General features: G+C 36.0%; 1 pseudogene; it reads right to left on the bottom strand.

Moving 5' to 3' along the window:
* The window catches only part of LOC126668578 (uncharacterized), a 63,985-nt pseudogene extending 46,900 nt beyond the window's left edge, over nucleotides 1-17,085 (bottom strand).
* Between the last annotated feature and the right edge of the window lie 8,680 nt (nucleotides 17,086-25,765).

The raw sequence follows: 25,765 nt of genomic DNA, 5'->3' as shown, positions 1-25,765 counted from the left end.
GAGTCTTCTTTGGATGATTCATCTTTGTCAAGCTTTATTTCCTTTTTGTCGTTTTCTTGGTTTATTCTTTTTGACCCAGCCTTATTAAGTCGAGTCTCTTCTTGGTTAAGCCTTGGCTTATTCTTCTTTGGCGGAGCCTTCTTAATTTATTCATTCGTTTTGCCCGAGATCTTTTTCCTTTATTTTTACATTACTTCTCCATTATCTCAAATGGTGTTCTCTTTATTGATTTCTTTCTCCATCTTCATTATTGTTATGGGTAAAATTATTTGATTTCTTGTTTCCTCTCTTCTTTCAGCCTTTATATTTTTTTATTCTTTTCTTGCACGGATTTTTGTTATGCTTTCTATATTATTTTACTCCTTGTAAGAGTTATGTTGCCACCATCTCTCGCTTTATTTCCTTTATCTGGATTTTTTGTGTTTGTCTTTATCTTTCTTCAAGGTGATTCTTCTTGTTTTCTTTTATGTAATTCACTTATAGAGTTATGAGTCCTTCGACCCCCTCCACAAGTACACTGATCTCAAAGGATATTTATGCCCGTTTTTTAGATCATGTTTTCAATTTATTTTCGTCGATTTTCCTTGATTTTGATTCTTTTCAGGCGGATTGCCTTCCTTAAATTCCTATTGAGTAGTTTGTTGTTTGTCGAGTCCAGTCTCTTTTTTTTCGCTTAATAGGGGCGAGCCCTTCAGTTTCAAAAATCCAGGTCGAGTTCTTCAACTTTGATTTCTTTTAGTGCATTGGCTATCTTTTCTTCCAGATCTTCTTCCGTTGCGTATGTTTTTTCACTCCAACGTGGAGATTCGGAGGATTCGCCTTCCTAATTTTTCTTTTTGAATTGCGATTCACGAGACTCTTTTTTCTGTTCCTTTTTCCAGCTTTCTTTTATTTGTTGGAGCATTTCCCCTTCGTTTCTGTTCTTGAATTTAGTCTGCTCATGACTTCGTTTTGGTTTTCACCTTTTCGGGTGGTATCTTTTTTATCTTCTCCGTTTTGACATTATTTTTATTTCTTCATTTCTTCCATCTTCCTTATTTTTTGTTGTTTTTAGAGTGTTACACCCTTTTTCATTATTTAAGGGTAGTATTCCCTTTATTTGATTTATTATTTTCCTTTAGCTTCCTGGGATATCTTGTCCTTTGGTCTTTGGGTCATTTCTTCAAACTTGATTTTTGCCTTTAGGGCGATATCTTCCTTTTTCTTTGATTGCACCTTTTGCAGTTTTTTCTCCACTTTTTTACTCCTGATTTAAACTTCACATTCATTTATATTTTTGTTTCACCTTCTCTTCGCCTCTCGGGCCACTTTTTTGCTCCAGCGTTTCTCCTTTTATTTTCTTCATCTTCTGTATCTATATTTTATAAATTTTTACTAGTCCAATAATGGACTTCAAGATATATTTCATACTCAAGTAGTAAATCTATTACTTGATAAAGGAAACTAATGATTCCATTTTTGTATATGCTATATTTGATTATTTCCTTCTTAACTAATTAGTCTTTTATAGTCATGCGATATATTCTTTTTATATGATTTTCTAATTAGCAAAGATCTTATATATATAGATATTTGTATTCATGTGCTTAATTAAAATATTGTCAAGTTATTCATGTATATATCTTTCCTAAAAAGCAAAAATCTCATATATGTGCTTAATTAAAGCATTGTAAATTTATTTATGTATGAATCTTTTCTAATAGGCCTAATAACTTAAAAAAAACCCTAACTTGTAATATTTTTTCGTTTATATCATGACCTGGGAAAAAGTTCATTTGTACCTTTTTTTTGATATTTCATTTTCAACTCTACCCTAAAGCACTAAATTGAACTTTTTTTTATTTAGAAAAAGCTTAAAATAATCGTTCATTTTTTTAACTTATTTGTATTTTTTTCAAATAAAAAAAAGATGATATAACCCTTCTATTTAATTATTTTTAATGTTTTCATCCTTTAATTAATTAAATTGCCAAAAAATAAAATTTTGGGGTACAATTGAAAACGAAAAATCAAAAAAAGGCTACAAATGAACTTTTTCCTAGGTCAGGGTATAAATGAAAAATTGTTTCAAGGTGGGGGTTTTTTAAGTAATTAGGCCTTTCTAATAAGCAAAGATCTCACAATTATTTTAGCAAAAAATTATAATTTGTATTAAGACAAAAAAAATATTTTAATAGATTTAATGGTAGTAGAACCCATTAAAAGAGTAAATTAATCGTCCATTCATTTTTTTGGAAAGTGTATTTAAGCTAATAAAATAAAAAGCTTAACACCTTAATGCATCAACATAATGCATCAATATGAAATTAAATATAAAAATATATTATGCAAACATTAAACATTTGTGAAATTGACTTAGCGTATTTGCTCGCAACAGAGGATATTGCTATTAAAATATTCATATATTTGAACTTCAAAAAGATGTTTATTGATTTTCTTTGAACAAAGGATCAATTCACCCCCTCAACTTGGCACGAAATATCAAATAGGTCATTCTCGCCGCTTTTGGTACAAACAAACCCAAAACTTACGTTTTCGTATCAAAAAGCCCCTCCCCCACTCTCACCCAAGCAAGTGAACTTCACTCTCCGTAAACAATTGAAACAAATTTAAAAAGACCATTAATATTTTATTTATTTCTTAAATTATTCCTTGATAATTTTAAATTTAAATTATATCTTTCTCAATTTTAAAAATTTAATAATTATCTAAATTTTTAGTAAAAATTTAGGGACTTTTTTTTTCTTTTTTCCTTTTCTTCTTCTTCTTCCTCCTACTTCGTTCTTCATCTTCTTCCATTTCTTTTCTTCTTTATTCTTTCTCCGGCCACCATTCCTCCTCCACCCACCACCCACCGTACGACTCCACTGCCATCGCCTCCACTCGCACCGGGCGTGCACCTCCATCAACGATCATCCCTTTTAGGGATGAATAGCCGATCTGTTCATTCCTAAAAGGATGAACAACAGATCGATGTTCATCCCTAAAAGGGATGAACAGATCGTTCATCCCTTTTAGGGATGAACAACAGATCTGTTATTCATCCCTAAAAGGGATGAACAGCTGGTTCATCCCTTTAAGGGATGAACAACAGATCTGTTATTCATCCCTAAAAGGGATGAACAGCTGGTTCATCCCTTTAAGGGATGAACAACAGATTTGTTCATCCCTTAAAGGGATGAACCAGCGGCTGTTGGTTGTTCATCCCTTTAAGGGATCAACAAATCTGCTGGTTCATCCCTTAAAGGGATGAAGCAGCTGCTGTTCATCCCTAAAAGGGATGAATATTCATCCCTTAGGGATGGACATTTTTAATCCGGCGGCGGTGGTTGGGTAAGGCGGTGGCGGTTTCCGGTGGTGTTAGAATTAGGTTTAATTATTTTTAGTTAGTGTTTTAATTAGTATTAAATTATGGTTAATCATGTTTAAAAAAATAATTAGTTAATCTCACTCTCTTTTTTGTGTTAGAGGGGTGTTTTTGATACGAAAACGCAAGTTATGGGTTAATTTGATATAAAAACGTAAGTTTTGGATCTATTTGTACCAAAAGCGATGAAATTGACTTATTTGATATTTTGTGCCAAGTTGAGGGGGTGAATTGATCCTTTGTTCGATTTTCTTTAATATTATAAACTTGAGTCCGTTTTTTCAAATGCTAAATGGAACTGCATGCCTTTTTTTTTAGAATTTGAAGTCATCTTTATTCTCATGGACAAATATCATTGGCTACATCACAACCAGTGTAATAATACCCTCATTAATCGATGCAAATATTTACATTCAACTGGTTATTTAACAAATTATAAATATGATTAATTTGAAAATTTAGAAGAAATCATATAAGATGGGCAACATGCTGAAATCATGGCACGACAAGTTAATTACACATATAATAAAATATTTAATTTTGAGTTTGAGAACTTATCGGTTTTCATATGTATAAACCCCGATGTCTTTATTCAATTTCCGTCAGAAGTCATCCTTTCAATAGAATTTATTTGAGTTCAGAAAAGCTTCTTCGAATTGAAGTTGTCAAGCTTTTCCCACAGATTGCGCCAATAGATGGATTCGGCCTTCGTGACGGGTCATGAATTTCCTTTGATAGCCTTTAACCTGCAAAACAGGGGTTAGACTGCTCATCGGACGGTGGTTGTCCGATGGGCATTTCGATGCTTAAGTCAGTATTGAGTTTAAGAGGGTATTGTAATTGTAATATGTTATGTGTTTAGGCATACCTCAATCTCCTTTTATAGTAGTTGAATGTATACCTTATAGATATAAAATAGGAAAGTGATTCCTATTTAATAGGGTTTGACCCTAATTAGGAGTGTGATTCCTTATTCAGACATGAGTCCTATTTAGGAACGTCTTCCTAAATAGTCTCGTATTTCTAAGTTAGAAGTTATCTTCCTAATTTGGAGTTTGTGTCCAAATAGGAAAGATACTTCGAGATTATGTAGTAGATCTGGCGATCTATCCTAGTCCCGGGATCGACGCGCTCTGTCCGAGTCCTCTGGAATTCGGTCTTTACCTTGTTTGATTGATATCACGGCGGATCTTGTGGGTTCGGCCTTCTTTCTTATATGTTTGATTCTTCTGGCGGGAGTCCGGTATCGTCTGAAAATGGATCTCCTGCGACTCGGCTTCATTGTAATTAGGATAGGATTCGGTATCCATCATTAATGATGATTATGTCTCAGTAATTATATGAGTTATTAAGTCAATCATAGATGCTATTTGAAAAATAAAACACTAGATAACCCATCATGAGAATACTGTAAATTATTGTCATAAATAATTCTCATTACAACAATATTAATCTAATCCTTTGATCTTGAAATCAACATGGATTTCTACATAATTATTTTCTATTTTAATACATTCTAACATTGTTTTTAATAAGATAATGGAATATATTGTCGATAGATATAAAATTAGCTATGTGAGAAATGTGAGTGAATAAGAAGATATTTATCCCTAAAAGAATTTTAAAAAATCCAATAAAATTGAATCCATGAAGAACGAGTAAAAAAGCGATTTTCGAGCAATCTAATGTTGAGATTTACTTTTTCTTTTAGTTATTTTTTTATTTCTAAAAAAAAGATATTTGTCCCTCATCTATTTAAGTAAGATATTATTTGACTTCTTGATAAGATGGACTAAAATAAATGCATGGCCAATGCTAAATGAATTGATAAAGAGAGAACAAAGGATCAAATCGCCCCCTCAACTTGGCACGAAATATCAAATGAGTCATTTTCGCTGCTTTTGGTACAAAAGGACCCAAAACTTGCGTTTTCGTATCAAAAAGGCCCTCCCCCACTCTCACTCACTTAAGTGTGATACACTCTCCATTTTAAAATGTAAAAAAGTTTGAAAAAATCCTTAATATTTAATCCATTTCTCAAATTGATACTTAATCATTTTCAAATTAAAATTGTATCCCTACAATTTTAAAGATCAAAACTAAAATTAATTCTAAAATAAAAATTTAGGGACCTAATTTCTTCTTTTCCAAAAATAAATCTTAAATCTAATTTACCCTAATCCTATTTTTTTTTCCTAAATCTAAACCTAACTGCCACCCACTTGTTCTTCCTTGTCCCTTTGGTCTTTCCAGCTTCCACAGTGAAGCTTTTTCACTGATCTACAACACAATCAAATCATCTTCTTCAACAAACCGTCTTTGCCGCCGCGGTGAACCCAGCTATACAGAGCTTCACACCGCAACGCCACCATCGCCACAGAGAACAAGAAGAGAACGGCTGAGGCGGGACGGTGACGAACATGTGTAATCAACGAACGATGAACGATTGCTGCTCTAGTCTCCTCGAATGGTTGTTGCGCGATTGATAGAGAATATTTGTTATAATGATTACTGCTAATAAATTAGATCCAAAGTTGATTTTTGCAACAATTTTGATTAGGAGTGGATTTTGTGATTTTTGCAACAATTTTGATGTGGTTTGTGAATGCTGCTGGTTGCTGAGATCGATGGAGCAATAGCGGCAGTTTGGTATGCCGGCAGGTGAAGAAAGAAGGCGGCAGCGGCATCGGTAGGTGCAGGAAGGAGATAGCTGCATTTGGTTCAATTTGAGTTTTTTTATTGTTGAATGTGTGTAAAATTAGGGGAATTTTAGGTTTAATTAGTCTGATTAGGGATTTATTAGAAAAAAAAGCAGAAAAAGTCCCTAATTTTTTATTTATTAGAATTTTAATTAATTAAAATTAATTAGAGTTTTAATTATGTTTAATTAGTATTAAATTAGGATTAATTAGGATTAAAATTTATAATTGGACAATCTCACTCTCCTTTTTGTGTCAGAGGGGTCTTTTTGATATGAAAACGTAAGTTGCGGGTTTTTTTGATACGAAAACGCAAGTTTTGGGTCTGTTTGTACCAAAAGCGACGAAATTGACTTATTTGATATTTTGTGCCAAGTTGAGGGGAAGAATTGATCCTTTGTTCGAAGATATTTATCCCTAAAAGAATTTTAAAAAATCCAATAAAATTGAATCCATGAAGAACGAGTAAAAAAGCGATTTTCGAGCAATCTAATGTTGAGATTTACTTTTTCTTTTAGTTATTTTTTTATTTCTAAAAAAAGATATTTGTCCCTCATCTATTTAAGTAAGATATTATTTGACTTCTTGATAAGATGGACTAAAATAAATGCATGGCCAATGCTAAATGAATTGATAAAGAGATATCATTTTTAGTTTACTTGAAATTTGGAAACAAATGATTGAATAGTATAAGAATGATAATATTATACCTTATATTCAATCTACATATTGCGAGATAAAGAGATTGAAATACTCAATGTAAAAAGTTAAATCAGATTATCGGTATTCATATGAATTGAGTAGTAATAATATTTTAATAGAGGTCACTTATTACTTATGGGCCAAAATGGGGATTTTGGAGCCAACGTTACATGAACATATAGGATCACACACTAAAACATGCCCAAGATAAATATGGATTTATAAAGCTAATATATAGAAAAATGTGGTAAGTGTGTGTGTGTATATATATATAGAAAATTCGAATTTAAGATAAAATATTATCTTAATTATATATTAAATTATTAGTTATTGTTTAAAAATAAACGTTGTTCGACTATATAACTAATTAATTAGATTTCATATTTTTTTTTCTCAAAGTCGTAGCCTTAAGTGACGTAAGTATTGAGTTGAGAAGAGTTGTCACTTCTTGTGACTTTCAATAAATCTTTATTTATAAAAACGATGAAGGTTTATTTTTTTGTTAACTTCCAGTAATGTCTTTAATTTAGTTATTTCAATATTTTAAATATAATTAATTTATACTACGGGTAAGCTAATTATTATTTTGAAATTGTAATTAAATTTTTATAAGCTTGTTATTAATTTTTATATTGGATAAAGTGATAATTAATTATGATTTATAGAATATAACAAAAGTGGTTGAAGTTAATGAAAGTTAATGTTGGTATTTCATGTTGACTTTTTTAAATTAATGTAGCTACTTTGGTTATATTTTGGAACACCCTAAATAACAAATTTGCCTATTTTTATAGGACAAAGGGAGTAAAAGTTATCTGTAACTTATTATCTTTTGAAGAACACGTATTTGATTCAAACCCAAAATATATAGTATGCCAGCCTATAAATACACACTTGATTTTGGGGTTTGATATGTGTGCTTTTCGAAATATTAAATACAAAACATATTTCACAAGATAAGAATATCACATTAATTTGAAATTGTTTAGAAAAGAAATTTTGTTAGCACATCAGCACTTGTTTTGAAAGAAAAAAGTTCGTGTGGATATTCATAGAGAACGTATATTTTTGGGGACGTTTTAAAAGCTCGAGGTAAGATGTCAACAAAGTGAGTCATCTCTCTTCCTTCCATTAAAGTTATCGGGATCAGTCATTCAGTTGGTATTAAATATAAAACTATGTTTATATGTTAAATTACATAGATCTTGTTATGAATTTTTAAAATAATTTTTAAAATTACACTCCATTATGAATATACAAAACCCAACATGACCATGTATTGACTTTTTTATATTTAGTATTAATGAGGAGGTACTTTCATTATCATTTTATATTATAATAAATTGCTTGAATGATAATTCATTTTAAAGTCATCAAGTATGTGACTTGATGGTAGAACTCTTATATTTAATAAGGAGTTATATTCAAATTTTCCCTATTCATAATCGTACATTAAGTCAAATTACATGTGCTATATGAAAAATAAAGCACTAGATGACTCATCATGACAATGCTATATAGATCACTATCATAACTAATTTTTATTATAGCAATATTGATTTAATCGTTTGATATTAAAACCACCAAGTATTTCTACATAATTATTTTGTATTTTGACACATTCTGTTGGTGAAAATACGCAAGCGTACGTATGCCAACTTGTAATACAGACTGTGAATTCCGGATATCGTACCCACAGAGAAAGCTCTAAAGACAACTAGTCAGAGTACTCGATTCGAATAGCCGAAAAGATAATTTTTTGTTGGTTTTGTAAATTAAAAGACAAATATTGATAAATGTAGATTAAAGTAAAGTAAAGCTGTAATTCAAATGGTGTTTTAACAATAATGGGAAAAGCAGGGATTATTAATCTTAATTATGTTGTTTACTTGATTCGGATTATGTATTATATGGTTCTGATGACGTTCGAACTAATCTAGAGCACCTAAAATTCTCTCTCGAGCAATTACAGGCAAAAGCATTAAACTAACTAATACTAGGTTAATTATTCACTCTCGCACAATGATTAACCTAAGAATAAATCAATTTAATGATTATTAAGCAAATTCAAAGAACCCGCACTCGTTAATTCACTCTCGCACAATCAACTCCTACGTTCTTAATTATATTGTTCTATTCCAATTTTACTCTCTCGAGCTAAAATCAAAACATATGGCAAAGACTAAGTGATCAGTTTAGGCTAAGCATTAAGCACAATAATTAAAACCCATCAAGAACACAAAACCCATAAGTCCAATTCAATTAAACAGACATAATTTCGATTAATAATCCCCAATGAAGGGTTTAGCTAGACATAATAATGAAATAACCCAAAGCAATAATTAAAGAAATCATTCTAAGATTAAATTGAATACTGAATATAGAATTGAAAATAATCGTACCTTGTTCGAAAGTAAACTAATAATAATCGACAAGAAAATTAATGAAGAACTGAATGAATCGATAATCCAACAATAAGAAAACTCTAATCTATGGTTTATGTGATTACAAAAACTACGCGAACCTTTGTTCGATGTTAAACTTCCTATTTATACGGCTCCCAACTTCATAATCTGATACTAGGTCAAGATAGATGAAAACCCAGAAGTGCCCTTTGAGTTTCTCGGAGTTTGGAGTTAAAACGGACAATTTTTTCTTTTTTCAGTCGCAACTCTCGACACGTACACGAACGTGTAAGGTAGTACACGTTCGTGTTCTTTATGCCTTAGCCAAATCTTCAAACTTCACAAAATAATGTCCTTCGGCGAAAGTACACGATCGTGTACTTTTGTTCTTCGAGGTAGTACACGTTCGTGTACCCTAGGACTTGGCTAAATTTTCATTCCTTTTGGCTTCACAAAACTCACCCTTCGGCGAAAGTACACGATCGTGTACTTTAACACTGCAGGGAAGTACACGTTCGTGTACTACATCACTTAGCCAATTTTCTGCTTTCTTTCTCATCTCCTCAAATACCACCCTTCGGCGATATTACACGTTCGTGTATTCTTGTACTATGAAGGAGTGCACGTCCGTGTACTTGGTCACTTGGCCAAAATCACCTATTTCCACTTCTCGATTCTCCCATGATCCACTTCGACCTCTTGCAATCTCTGAATATCATCAAAATCACTCCAAATTACGCCATACTTGCACATTTTCCCTGAAATACTCGACATAGCAATAAGTACCCAAATAACGCTCAAAAACACATATCAACATGCAAATATCGTATCAAAAGTATACCTAAATATAGGGGTATTTCTACCCCTATCAAACATCCTCACACTGACCTTTTGCTTGTCCTCAAGCAAACACAAAATACTGCTACACACTAGTCAGACAACCTTGCTACAATGCGTGAAACTAACACATTTTCAGACTCCCCTAAATAATGAATTGATCAACACATAGCCGTTTAAGCTAAACAACATGAAGTGAATAACATTAAATAACGATGCCAAATGCTCACACATGAACTAATAACACCGAGACTACTCAAAAGTACATACTCCTGCATAACGTTCCAATTCACTTCGATCCTTAGGGCAGTCCAACAATCTCAAAACAATAGCGAAAACAATTGCTGAGCGGAAAAACAAAGTATATAGCAAAAATATGGTAAAAATCATGAAGCATGCATCTCACAAGATATTCTCTCACACACAAGTGTTTAAGGGTATAGAAATCTGAAATTCTCACATCAATACATGCAATTCTACCATAAGTTTGCCAATAGTCCACAATTCCACTACTGATTACATCAAATAAAAAGAATCAAAATGGGCTTTTCACAGGTTGTAACGGGGTTTAGGTAAAGGTGTGGTACGGGTAAACAAATATGGGTAGTGTGACTTGACAATTTAAATAAATATCAAACCGAACTACAATTAAACGCTTAGCTCGAAAACAAACTTTCAATCTCTTTTTCTTTACTTGTAATGCCTCAAGCTTTACACTATATATTTTTTTTTTTTTTTTTAGAATTTTTATCTTTTAAGCTCAATTTTCTAATTCACTTTTTTTTTTTCGCTTTCCTTTTCTTAACTTCACGAGGCATACTAATCATATAGCACAAGAGATCATCAACTAACAACACGAGCTTTGGATGTTTACCATCCTCACACTAGTTCTTTTAATATTTATTCAATTTGACAAGTCAATGGGTAGAAAGAGGTAAATGAGAAAAGGAAAGTGTGTAAACATGGGTGTAGCAAAACAAATAAGGCTAAGGCTCAACTTGGGTTATCTAGGGGAAATTGGGTAGGCTATTTCAAGTGGTTTAAAGAAATGGGTAATCCTAGGTGCCATTTATCATTTTTCAATCTATTCAACCAATCAATGCAATTTTACTACGGACCCATGGCAAATTCTAGAGAATTAACATGCATTGACTCACACCACAACAAATGAGACATAAAAATAATATGCTCGATATGGCTCAAAACCTCTCACAAATTTGGTTATGCTTCATGACTTGCTAATACTTTGTTTAAATGCTCAGAAATTCAATTTTTCTCAATGTTCTTTTCAAGTTTTTATGCCTAAATTACGACTTTCACAGACGTCATGCAATTGCAAAATACAAATTTTCTCCTCAGTCCTATTAAGTCATGTCAGCAAGAAGGTACATTATTTAAGAGTTATTCACCACATGTTGCTCAGACATAAAAACTATGATTAAACAATTCATTAAATAGGGGAGACAAAAACAAGAAGGTTCCAAACATTCTAACGCAGTATCTTCACAGTATGAGCACAATTATAATCACAAAAAATAAGAGAGAAAATGTCTGACCATCATATCCACTAGAAGCCAAATGATATCAGAGTCATAACATCACAACGTCACGTTTCCTACAAAAAGAAAATGACATAACAGAAAAAATAACAGACTGACACTGACATAGCAGAAATAAAACAGACAATAACAGAAAATAAAACACTAGTTTTTCTATCCACCCCCACATTAAACTATGCATTATCCCCAATGCATCGAAAAGACAGAGAGTAAAGAACAATAAAAATAAGGATAAAGTCTAAAAAAAAGTAAATGTGAAAGGGTGAAAAGAAAATAAAACTCAGAAATCCTCCGGTGGTGGTGGCGATGGATAATCGCCCTCTGGATGAGTAGCTCGCATGTAGGCCCTCTGCATCTGGAAATGAGCTCGCTGCTCCCTCAGCATCTGTCTCTGAATATCCAGCATGCTTCTCTGATAAGCATCATGAGCCTGTGGCTGTACCGGTACACCTTCATCGAGGGGTACCGCAGTAGCCTCTGCGCCCTCTTCTGCTTCCTCTACCTGCTCAACCAAGCCAAACTTCTTTTTGGTCCCTTTACCGCGCTCTGCCACTGACTGAATCTTTCCCTTGGAATCCAGAAACAACGACGCCTTGAGATGCTGAATATCGAAACGAGTCGGCTCGCGCATCTCCATCTCAGCAACCTCCTCAGGAGTGTACGCACCTAACTCTAAAGCAATCTCACGAACCAAATGACCCATACCCAAACACCTGGCTACTCCGGTCCTGCTAGGAAGATCCCGCAGCATCACAAAGATACGAAATCCCATGTCGACGCCCACACACTCAGGGTGCAGCAAGCTGTCCATAATCAGCAAATCTTCTTTGTGAACCTTGTTGGCCTCAGATCGCCCACAAATGGTCTCCACATACCACTTATGCATGATATACAGCGCCGGGTCCTTGATTGATCGGGTCTTGTTAGAAACCCTGGTGCTAAATTTTGGTTCACCAGTCAGCGCATTCCAGATGGCATCCTTGTTGAACTGAGTCGGTAACTCTCCCATGCCCTCCTCGCCTGTCTCAAAAAGTGTGCGCATCCACTGTAAACTAATAGAGTATTCCTTTCCTTTCAACCGAAAGGTCAGAGTCATCACCCCAGGCTCTGGCTGACACACGGTTGTGAAAAACTCGAGTGAGATAAGCTTCACAGTATCATGGTTCACATCCTCGAGTGCAGTCAAATTCCACTGTTTCAGGTGGTTCCGCACATCCTTTTCGATTTTTAGCTTCTTCAGGACCTTAAAATCAAGCTCTCTGGCAACCACAATCTTCCTATCCTTCAGACTCTGATACAAAACCCCCTCTTCCTCTGTCCAGATATCAAACGGCGCATCATACTGCTTTCTGAGATTCACACGCGGCTGTTCCGCATCAACAGACCTACTACTCTGCCCTATTTCTCTATTATCATCATCATCCTCAACATAGCTAGCAATCTTAACCCTAGGCATAGTCCTAAACTTGTTGAAATTAAGAATGAACTTGAATGGCACAAGGTAGTAACACTTACGGATGTGGAGAGAAAAATTGCTGCCCTTATCTGATTCAGATTGGATGTGGACTGAACTGAGCCTGAAACTTAACCCTAACGCTTGTGAGATGGAGGTGCGTGGTAACTGGTCTGCCGGTGAGCAACGGCTGAAACGTGCGGCGGAGATGGTGGTCGTTTGTGGCGGCAATTAGGGTCTGTGGGTAGAGCGGGTTGTTGTTGATGGCAGTGGTGGTGGTCGTTTGTGGCGGCAGTTAGGGTTTGTGGTGATGGAAGGTGTTGTAGTTTTGTGAGGGAACGGTGGTGGCTTTTAGAGAATTAGGAAATTTTTCTGAAAATAAACCCTTTCGTCTCGCAGAAAAATTGGGGCATTAATTGCTCAAAACACACGAACGTGTACGGGAATTGGCGTTCGTGTAAGTCAGGAGTACACGTTCGTGTTGCTCCACTACACGTTCGTGTATTCACTATTAAGACCCGTTCGTGTTTGTGAATACACGTTCGTGTATTACCATAAGGCACGTTCCTGTGCTGCCTTACACGTTCGTGCATTAATCTAGAATTGCAACCTGTCAGCAAATTCATACTTGTTACCTGCACAATCAAAAACTCCACTACCGAATCATTCTGAACTAGCAAAAATTGAAAAACAACATAGAAAATAAAATAAACAAAAATAAGAAGGAGCTAAAATAATGAAAATTCACCCTAACTAAAATATAAAATAGAACCAAAATGTATTAAAGCATAACAAATTTGGACTTTCGTCCAAATATAGCTTGTTTAAGGTCGCTAGCTTTGACCGTATAATACCTGACTCAGTTTGGAGTGTCGAGAGTGTAGCACTCTCTTCCTTCGTCTGTCAACAGACCTAAGTACGGCTTGCACCTCTGACCATTGACTTTAAATGTCTCTCCATTTGCGTTTTCAAGCTCAATTGCGCCATGTTCAGCTACATGTCGCACCTTAAAAGGTCCACTCCATCTCGACTTCAGCTTGCCAGGAAATAGACGCAAACGAGAGTTATACAGTAGCACATGACTGCCTTCTGTAAACGTCTTAGGCACGATATGAGCATCGTGCCATTTTTTGGTCTTTTCCTTGTACATCTTTGCATTCTCATATGCTGACAAGCGAAACTCATCAAGTTCATTTAGCTGCAGAAGTCGTTTTTGCTTAGAGAGCCTTGAGTCGAAATTAAGCTCTTTAATAGCCCAGTATGCGCGATGCTCAAGCTCCACAGGTAAATGACATGCTTTTCCGTAGACCAGCCTGTAAGGGGACATACCGGTTGGCGTTTTAAATGCCGTTCGATATGCCCATAACGCATCACCTAGCTTCTGAGACCAGTCTTTACGAGAACCATTGACTGTCTTTTCAAGGATGCGCTTCAACTCTCTGTTGGACACCTCGACCTGTCCACTTGTCTGGGGGTGATATGGGGTTGCCACTCTATGATAAACGTTGTATTTCTTCATCAGTGCGGTAAAGTGCCGATTGCAGAAATGTGAACCCCCATCACTGATGATCGCCCGTGGTACACCAAATCGATTTATCAACTTCTTCAAGAACGCTATGACCACCTTTCCATCATTAGTAGGTAAAGCAGCTGCTTCCACCCATTTCGACACATAGTCGACACAAACCAGGATGTAAAGGTTGCCACAAGACATAGGGAATGGTCCCATGAAGTCGATACCCCAGACGTCAAAAATCTCCACCTCCTGAATGGAAGAGAGAGGCATCTCATCGCGCCTAGAAATATTGCCTGTCCGCTGGCATCTGTCACAGTGCTGCACAAAGTCTCTCACATCTCTATACAATGTAGGCCAGTAAAAGCCACTTTCCAGTACCCGTGCTGCTGTCCTTCCCGAAGCATAGTGACCCCCATAATCTGAAGAATGGCACTGAGTCATAATAGCCAACATTTCTTCCTCTGCGACACATCTCCGGATCATCTCATCTGCACAAACTCGGAATAGGTATGGCTCATCCCACAGACAGCGCTTAACATCAGAGAGGAATTTCTTGCGCTGGTGACTGCTCATGTCCGGAGGCATAATGTCAGCTGAGAGATAGTTGGCGAAGTCTGCATACCATGGATTCATCGTCTCCTTAATGAGCATAAGTGCCTCATCAGGAAACCGTTCATTGATGACTTCACCTTCTATCACTGGCTCGGGCACCTCTAACCGTGACAAGTGATCTGCTACCACATTCTCTGTCCCTTTCTTGTCTCTGATCTCCAAGTCAAACTCTTGTAAGAGCAATACCCACCGAATCAATCTAGGCTTGGCATCTTGCTTGGCAAAAAGGTATCGCAGCGCAGCATGATCCGTATAAATGATAACCTTTGAGCCAAGTAGATACTGCCTAAATTTGTCCAGTGAAAACACTACAGCTAGCATCTCCTTCTCCGTGGTAGTGTAGTTCAGCTGAGCGCCTGTTAGAGTACGACTCGCATAATAGACGGCATGAAGCTTCTTGTCCTTCCTCTGCCCCAGAATGCTTCCCAACGCCTGATCGCTTGCATCGCACATGATCTCAAAAGGTAGATCCCAATCCGGATTAGAGATGACTGGGGCAGTGACCAATGCTTCCTTTAACCTGAGAAAAGAAGCTAAACAGGCATCAGTAAACAAAAAAGGCGCGTCTTTGACAAGTAAGGTATTCAAAGGACGCGCTATGGACGAAAAATCTTTGATGAACCTGCGATAAAAACCTGCGTGCCCGAGAAAAGCACGGACTCCTTTCACTGTGACTGGAGGTGGCAGTTTCTCAATTACCTCTGTCTTTGCCCTGTCAACCTCGATACCTTCTCTAGATATCTTGTGCCCCAAAACAATGCCTTCTTCCACCATGAAGTGGCATTTTTCCCAGTTCAGCACCAGATTCGTCTCTTCGCATCTCTGCAGGACTCGGTCTAAATTTCGAAGACAACGCTCAAAGGAGCCCCCAAAGACTGAAAAGTCGTCCATGAACACTTCCATGATGTCTTCGATCATGTCATTGAAGATCGAAGTCATGCACCTCTGAAATGTAGCAGGCGCATTGCAGAGACCGAATGGCATCCGGCGGTAAGCAAAAGTGCCATATGGGCAAGTAAATGTGGTCTTCTCTTGGTCCTCTGGAAAAATGATGATCTGGTTATAACCAGAATACCCGTCGAGAAAGCAGTAAAAAGCATGCCCGGCCACTCGCTCTAGCATCTGATCAATGAAAGGAAGCGGGAAGTGATCCTTCCGAGTTTCTGCGTTCAGCTTCCTGTAGTCAATGCACACTCGCCACCCAGTAACTGTGCGAGTAGAGATCTGTTCTCCCTTGTCGTTTTCTACGACTGTCATCCCGCCTTTCTTAGGCACACACTGAATTGGGCTCACCCATGAACTATCTGAAATGGGATAGATGATGCCCGCATCAAGTAGCTTCACAATCTCCTTGTGAACCACTTCCTTCATGTTAGGGTTCAGCCGTCTCTGTCTCTGCGCAGATGCCTTAGACTCATCCTCTAAATGAATCTGATGCATCACTACTGAAGGGTTGATCCCTCTGATATCTGAAATCTGCCACCCAATAGCCAAGATCCGTCCCTTGACTACATCGATGACCCTCTGCTCTTGCTTCTTGGTGAGCTTGTTGCTGATGATAATAGGCAAAGTGCCATCAGCTCCCAAGAAGGCATAACGCAAGTGTGCAGGCAAAGTCTTGAGCTCCACTTTTGGTGGCTTTTCTGAAGAGGGAGGAGTGATATGCTTGCTCTTCAACAGTGGTTCGAGGACTGGTTCCTCTGAGTACTCCCCCCTTTCAGCATCTTCCTCTTCATTCGGCATAGACTGCATGATGGCATTGTTTTCTGCTAGTTGTTCTTCTACTAACTCATCCACCATGTCTACCCGCATACATTCACCTCCAGAATTGGGATGGCGTGTGATCTTTCTCATGTCAAACTCAACGCTCTCATCCCCAATCCTCAGAGTCAGCTTGCCATCATGAACATCGATAAGAGCTCTGCCAGTGTTCATGAATGGTCACCCCAATATCATCGGGCACTCCTTGTCCGCTGCGTAGTCAAGGACAACAAAATCCACAGGGAATATGAATTTGTTGACCTTCACTAGGACATCCTCCACAATCCCATGTGGCTTTTTCAGAGAGTGATCCGCTAGCTGCAGCATCATCGGCGTAGCCTGTACCTGTTGATCACCAAACATACTACGAAAAAGGGATAAGGGCATCAAATTAATACTGGCACCTAAATCGCAAAGGCAATTAACAGATTGCATGTTACCGATAGTACAAGGGATAGTGAAACTTCCTGGATCCTTAAGCTTGGTCGGTAGACTGCTCAATATGATTGAGCTGCAGTTTTCTGTCATCGGTACCGGTCCCTCTGCATCCCAACTCCGCTTGTTGGTGATGATCTCCTTGAGAAACTTTGCATAGTGCGGCATCTCTCTCAATGCGTCTGCCAGACTGATGTTAATCTGTAGCTTCTTGAAAGTTTCAAGAAATTTGTGAAACTTCCAAGTGTCCTGCGGCTTCTTCACTCTGTGTGGGAATGGCACCTTTGGCACAAAAGGAGGTGGTGGAGGTGGTTTAGCAACTACCTTTTCAGGCTCGCCACCCTCACACTGTTCCTTTTCCGCCTCAACTGTAGCACGTCCTGCATATGGATCATCCAGTGCTTTCCCACTTCGCAACTCAATAGCCTTGAGATGCTCTCTGGGGTTTTCCTCAGTAGTGGATGGTAAACCCCCCTGACTTCTGCTTTGCAGTGCTTTAGCCATCTGCTGATTCTGCACCTCAAGGTTATGAATTGTAGCAGCATGATTTTTAAATGTTTGCTGCGTCTCGGCATCCTTCTTCATCATCATCTCCATCAATTTATCAAACTTGTTGTGGAGAGACTCGCCTTTCTCTCTTTGTTGGAAGCCAGGAGGATGCTGCGGTCGGTTGTTCTGATGTTGGAAATTCCCTTGATTCTGAAAGTTCCCTTGATTCTGGTAGTTGCCCTGATTGTGTTGTGGCCTCTGTTCGCCCTGAAAGCTCGGACCTGCCTGATTGTTGGCATTACCCCCATTGTCCTTCCATGAGAAATTTGGGTGATTCCTCCATCCTGGGTTGTAAGTGGAAGCGTATGGATCATTGCCCTGTCTTTGCCCTCCCACAAAATTAACTTGTTCATTGTTAGGCTGACCCCATACAGAACATTCATTCGACATATGACCATGCTCCCCACATACCTCGCAGTTACTCTGAATGGCAGCTACACTGTTAATATTAACTCCTGCAGCCTGCCGTGTAAGAAAAGCCACTTGATTTTGCAATGCTGCAGTCTTCGATTTTAAAGCCTCCATTGCAGAATCAGCAGTAACTGACATAACTCCTCTCTGCGCAGGTGCCTTCTCCCTTTCAGATGGCCAAAAACAGCCATTTACTTCCATCTCATCTAACAGATCGAATGCTTCATCCGCCGTTTTTCTCATCAGAGACCCTCCTGCACCTGCGTCAATCGTGCTTCTCCCCAGTTCAGTTGCTCCATTATAAAAGGTTTGGATCAGATTCTCCCGAGTGATGTTATGATGCGGGACTTGCCTCTGCATCTCCTTATAGCGCTCCCACGCTTCATGAACTGATTCCCCATCAAGTTGCTGATAGAGCATAATATCCCTGGTCAGCTTTGCAGTCTTTGCCATGGAGAAATACTTGTGCAAGAATGCTTTCGCCAAATCAGACCAAGTATTAATGCCTGCGCTAGGTAGAGCGTGAAGCCATTGTTTCGCCTTATCCCTCAGAGAAAATGGGAACAGGCGAAGCCATACCTCGTCGTCAGTCATGTTGTTCATCTTGAATGTGCTACATACTTCCAAAAAGTTTGCAAGATGTGCGTTAGGATCTTCCCTAGGCAACCCATAGAACTGGCAGTTATCCTTCAACAGCTGAATGACACTCGTTTTGATCTCATAATGGGTAGTCGGCACAGGATGTGCAAAATAGCCATGGGTGTTGTTTCCCACATTCGGCTGAAATATCTCCATCAGTGTTTTCACTCGAGGCCCTTCATTGTTCTGTCCTTGAGCATTCTGCGGATTCTGCTGATTTTGATTCTGCGGGATCACTCGATTATCACCCGCATTGTTGAATCCAGGAGGAGCATCGTTTTCGTTCTCCATGTTGAGATTCCTTTGAGTTGAGTGTGTTGCTTTTCTGACACTGCGCTCAAAGGTGGTGAGGTCTTGTTGAAACGGTTCTAACGGTAGTCCTTTGCATCGTGTATTATGCATACACTAAGAGAAGTATACCTGAAACAACAAAATCAACAAACCACACGCGTAAAACAAGAAAAATAAAGACTAATACAAGCCAAGAAATCTCAACTTAGTTGTTAAAGAAAAACTTTCCCCGGCAACGGCGCCAAAAACTTGTTGGTGAAAATACGCAAGCGTACGTATGCAACCTTGTAATACAGACTGCGAAGTCCGGATATCGTACCCACAGAGAAAGCTCTAAAGACAACTAGTCAGAGTACTCGATTCGAATAGCCGAAAAGATAATTTTTTGTTGGTTTTGTAAATTAAAAGACAAATATTGATAAATGTAGATTAAAGTAAAGTAAAGCTGTAATTCAAATGGTGTTTTAACAATAATGGAAAAAGCAGGGATTATTAATCTTAATTATGTTGTTTACTTGATTCGGATTATGGATTATATGGTTCTGATGACGTTCGAACTAATCTAGAGCACCTAAAATTCTCTCTCGAGCAATTACAGGCAAAAGCATTAAACTAACTAATACTAGGTTAATTATTCACTCTCGCACAATGATTAACCTAAGAATAAATCAATTTAATGATTATTAAGCAAATTCAAAGAACCCGCACTCGTTAATTCACTCTCGCACAATCAACTCCTACATTCTTAATTATATTGTTCTATTCCAATTTTACTCTCTCGAGCTAAAATCAAAACATATGGCAAAGACTAAGTGATCAGTTTAGGCTAAGCATTAAGCACAATAATTAAAACCCATCAAGAACACAAAACCCATAAGTCCAATTCAATTAAACAGACATAATTTCGATTAATAATCCCCAATGAAGGGTTTAGCTAGACATAATAATAAAATAACCCAAAGCAATAATTAAAGAAATCATTCTAAGATTAAATTGAATACTGAATATAGAATTGAAAATAATCGTACCTTGTTCGAAAGTAAACTAATAATAATCGACAAGAAAATTAATGAAGAACTGAATGAATCGATAATCCAACAATAAGAAAACTCTAATCTATGGTTTATGTGATTACAAAAACTATGCGAACCTTTGTTCGATGTTAAACTTCCTATTTATACGGCTCCCAACTTCATAATCTAATACTAGGTCAAGATAGATGAAAACCCAGAAGTGCCCTTTGAGTTTCTCGGAGTTTGGAGTTAAAACGGACAATTTTGTCTTTTTTCAGTCGCAACTCTCGACACGTACACGAACGTGTAAGGTAGTACATGTTCGTGTTCTTTATGCCTTAGCTAAATCTTCAAACTTCACAAAATAATGTCCTTCGGCGAAAGTACACGATCGTGTACTTTTGTTCTTCGAGGTAGTACACGTTCGTGTACCCTAGGACTTGGCTAAATTTTCATTCCTTTTGGCTTCACAAAACTCACCCTTCGGCGAAAGTACACGATCGTGTACTTTAACACTGCAGGGAAGTACACGTTCGTGTACTACATCACTTAGCCAATTTTTTGATTTGTTTCTCATCTCCTCAAATACCACCCTTCGGCGATATTACACGTTCGTGTATTCTTGTACTATGAAGGAGTGCACGTCCGTGTACTTGGTCACTTGGCCAAAATCACCTATTTCCACTTCTCGATTCTCCCATGATCCACTTCGACCTCTTGCAATCTCTGAATATCATCAAAATCACTCCAAATTACGCCATACTTGCACATTTTCCCTGAAATACTCGACATAGCAATAAGTACCCAAATAACGCTCAAAAACACATATCAACATGCAAATATCGTATCAAAAGTATACCTAAATATAGGGGTATTTCTACCCCTATCACATTCTAACATTGTCTTTAATAGAAAAATAGAATAAATTGATGTTAGATATGAAATTAAGTATGTGACAAACATTGACTGATTGTTTCTTCTTTGTTGACTTTATCAGAGGTGTTTGCAATGGATATAAATAGATACGCATTTGTATTGTTTCAAGGTTATAACTTACACCTTTAAAACAACAACATTTTCTCAAATTTTTATTTCTTAAATTAATCTTTTGTTTTTCTGCAAATTTATAAATTCTTTGTGTGTTCTTGATTAACCCTAAGACAATTGTCGTATAAGTTAAAGTTTGGCTTTAAAAAAAATCACACCTTGTAAGTTAGAGTTTTAGTTTCGAGGAAATTCAATAGTTGACGTTTAGTTATAAAGCATTAAGTTTGAATTAGTGTAGAAAAGTCCTTGTGAATCTTTGTTAATGGATTTTAAAACTAAATCTTTTGATTCAGTAGTGTATGGAGGATCAATTATTGATCCGAAAACTCTAAATCTCTTTTTTCAATCTCTCCAATCTCTAACTCTGTCTGAATTCTTTGTTTCGCTTTCAAAAGAATTTAATCTTTCATTCACTGTCCTTAATATTATCTATTCAGATTCACTACTAGAAAACCGTGATTTAGCGACAGACGTTTCCATCGCTAATTGACCAACATCTGTCGCTAAACGTGTCTGTCGCTAAATTTTTGGTCGCAACGTTTGATAACGACGGAAATAAAATTTAGCGACGAATTTTAGTCTCCGTTTTAACGACGGATTTCACGATGGATTTAAATCCGTCACTAATTTTAAAAAAATTTAAAAATTATTTTTTAAAATTAAATTGTAAAATAAATTTTTTATTTAATTAATCATCATTCGCGCCCTCCGTCACTCACCCACTAGCACCCACCTGTCGATTTTTGCAAACTTCCTAGTAGGTAAGCTGTCTATGATTTTACTTAACAACTCATAATACAATGGACTTAAGTCCGAGTGATCATACCCACAAAGATAGTGGTTGAGCGATGACTTTTCGTTTAATTCCTAATTCGTCTAGCGAATTGTTGGTTATCAAAAGAGCTAAAATAACTAAATTAAAAAGCAATTAAACTAGAATTGAAACTAACTTATGCAATGATTGACTAAAACGGATTTAAACAATAGATAAAAAGCGCCTAAGGGTTGCTAATCATGCCATGCAATTCCTAGGTAGATAGGTCGGGTATTGGTTTGGGTCAAACCGTTCTAAAATATCCAAATACGCTCTCTCGAGCCGAAAGTAGAATAACCGATAATTGATTAATGAGTCGAAATCCCACTCATTTTTGCACAATGGAATGTCGACTACACTAATCAATCTGATTAATCTGTAACTCAAACAACCGCTGAATCCCTAAATCACTCTCGTGCATGTAGGTTTTAAGCTTACGTTTAACTATGTCTATTCGACCTGTTTAACTCTCGTCCTCACTAATCGAATACAAATCAAAGATTAAATGATCACATCAATCTAGGCATTAAGGCTAATAAGCACAACAAACTCTAACCCATACAACCCTAACCAATCATCTAGCAATCACAAACAAACAATCATAACAGCCCTAGACTAGGAGTTTAGCTACTCATAATTAAACTTGAAGCAATAACTAACTAACATAACTAAAGTGAAAATGATTACCTTAAATAGCAATGACAAGCAACAACTCATAAGATAATGAAGATTTAAGAGTAATAAAAGCTTTCATTCAATAGATAAATCTTGTTCTTACAGAGCAAATAAAAGCTTCACACCAACAACAATGGTGGAAACTATGGAGCTCTAATCCCTAAAAAGATACTAACTAGTTGAGAGAGGCAATATAAAAGGAAAGGAATAATTTGACAAATGTTGCATACCCTAATTTGAAACATAAAGTGGTACTTATAGTGTTCTCAAAAAGAAAATAAAAAACATCCTACAATATGAGTGTTGGGCCAAAAGAGGAAGTGTGCATAAACCTTGTCATTTTTCTTCAGATTTTCGAATCCATCGTTAAGCCTTTGCACGAATCGTGCAAGTCCACTTATTCAAGAGTGCATGAATCGTGCAAGAATCTTGGGAGCAATCTGTTTCCATTTCTACTGATGCACGATTCGTGCAAGGTGATGCACGATCCGTGCAAGGTGTTGCACGATCCGTGCAATGCCCAGGCTTTATGAAACTTTCGATTCTCTCGTTCCCGGCTTGCTCTTTGCTCGCTTTCGTTGATTCTTTCTTCTTTTAATACCAAAGATGCCCCATAACGCTCCGTTATCCTGAAACGCTTAACCACACAAATAAAATACATATACACCTCAAAATGCAAAACAAAAGACGTTAAAGAGCATCAAAAATACTCTAAAATATATGAGTATTTTACTCCTATAATCACCCATCCTTCCATTGCTCTCACTCAAGACTCTTTAATCTAATAGTTCTCCCGCGCGTAACTCCACCTTAACCAGCTCATATTCATGTTATATATTTAAGTATATTATACTTAAATATAACTAAAAACAACAAATATTTGTTTGCATAATTTAATCCTGCATTCTAAGATAAATTTTTTATCATTATTAATATTTTAAAATATTTATATACTTTAAATAAATAAATAATCTGTAATTATTATTTCATAAATAAGGTTTAATTATTATTTTATAAATAAAAACGTTATATTGAAATAATATAAATTTAATAAAAAAATTAATAACTATTTTTTATTAAATATTATCTTAAATAATAAATTTTAATATCTTTTAAAATATATATTTTGACAGTGCAAATTAGCGACGGATAAATTCTGACGCAAAAGGCGTAATTTAGCGACGGATTTTAAAATATGTCGTTAATTGTGGAAAACAATAGGCGGCAGAATTCCCGCTTATAATTAGCGACAAATTTTAAAATATCTTCAAGATTTGGGGCGAGTCACCGGTCCAAGAATATATTTAAGATTGTACCTGAAAGGCACAACACAACTGTAAGAATGGTGCCGGAAGGGGATTCCGGCAGACCTCTCTGACGGTCAAGTCAGTAAGAGTTTTAGTGAGAGAAAGAATAAGAAGTGAAGAGGAGTGGAGGGCTGAGAGAAAAAGAGAATTAACTTTTTACTTACTTTTTCTTAGCCTTTTATATTGTTCATTTGTTTCTCTTTGTCTGGGCCGACAAGTCTGACATAGTTCTCTTTTTCTGTGCAGAGATAGCAGAGACTGTCAGAGTTCTTTCTGTTCGGCTGTCTCCTGGTCAACGGGATGGTTATGCTCGGTAAATCCGAGATGTGATCAGTTGGGTGTTTTGATCGGTTTTATACGAGGACGGCTATACCCCGGTTTCTCTTATTTCAGTTATTTTGTCTAAGTTAGCTTGCTTCGGATTTATTTGTTTGCTGGCTTGGGTTTCGGTTGTGGCTTTTCTCGGTTAGAGTATTCATGTTTCTGGTCGGTTAATTGGTAACCTCGGTTGTAAATGCCTTTTATTGAGGTCGGTCTTTTTATCTTGTTATCAATTCTTAAATTAAAGTTTATAAATAAAAAATACGATGGATACATTTAACTTAAATTAATTATTAAATAAAATTATAATTGGTTAGTATTTATATGTATATAAAATAATTATTTTGTATGAAAAAATAAATTCTAAATTTTAAAAAATAATAATTTTTAATTTTAGAAGTCAAATTTAATAAATAAAATATATATATTAAATTATATGGTGTCAAATATATTAAGAATTAATATTTTAAAAGTATGTAGAATAATTAAGGATTGAGATTTCTTCAAGCTCAAATAGACTTGATGGGGTCATGTTTTTAATTTACACCGTTCATTATAAAATAAACGGTGTAGATTAATTTGATTAAAATTATACCTTTTTTATCTATACCGTTCATTTTACAATGAACGGTGTAGATCGTGAACTTGACCCTCTCAAGTTCATTTTGAACTTGAGGGAATCCCAATCAAATAATTAATGTATATTAGAAAGAGAAAATGAGTTGTATTTTAAGAGAGAAAATATATTTTGTGTGTAAGGCCATCTCCAACAGCACACCAAATTGCCAATTTGGTGTGCAAATCCTCTCCAAGAGTACTATATATCCAACTCTATTATAGTGTATTTTATTTTTTTACTCAATATATAGAGTCACTCTATTATAGTGTACCTTAAAATAAAGTACTGTTGGAGAATAAAATAGAGTAACTCTATTTTACTTTTGGTTTTCTATTTTATTATAAATTTCATTATTAAACACTTGTTAGTTTTTGTTACAATATAGTCCAAATTAAGAATGTTCGATTTAATCGGAAATTTAAATATGTAACATTAAATAATTTTTTTATATTAATTAATTGAACTCTTTATAAATAAAGTATATTTAATATTTTTTGTTATTTAATTAATATTTTTAAAATTAACAAACAAAATTAAAAATACATATATAAACATATTTAGTAAATATATTATTAAAATTAATAATATATTTTACTATAAATAAATATATGAATGTATTTTGTAAGTGTTGAATAGTTTATGGGTGTAAGTGTAAAATGTTTAAAATTTTATTGTTTAGGAATATGCTGAAAATATTCTTTTAGAGTAAAAAATAGAGTTAATTGTTGGAGAT

This window comes from Mercurialis annua, linkage group LG2, assembly GCF_937616625.2.
Source record: "Mercurialis annua linkage group LG2, ddMerAnnu1.2, whole genome shotgun sequence".
NCBI lineage: Eukaryota > Viridiplantae > Streptophyta > Magnoliopsida > Malpighiales > Euphorbiaceae > Mercurialis > Mercurialis annua.
The sequence above is the reverse complement of the archived record's forward strand: the minus strand, read 5'-3'. Positions and strand labels throughout refer to the sequence as shown.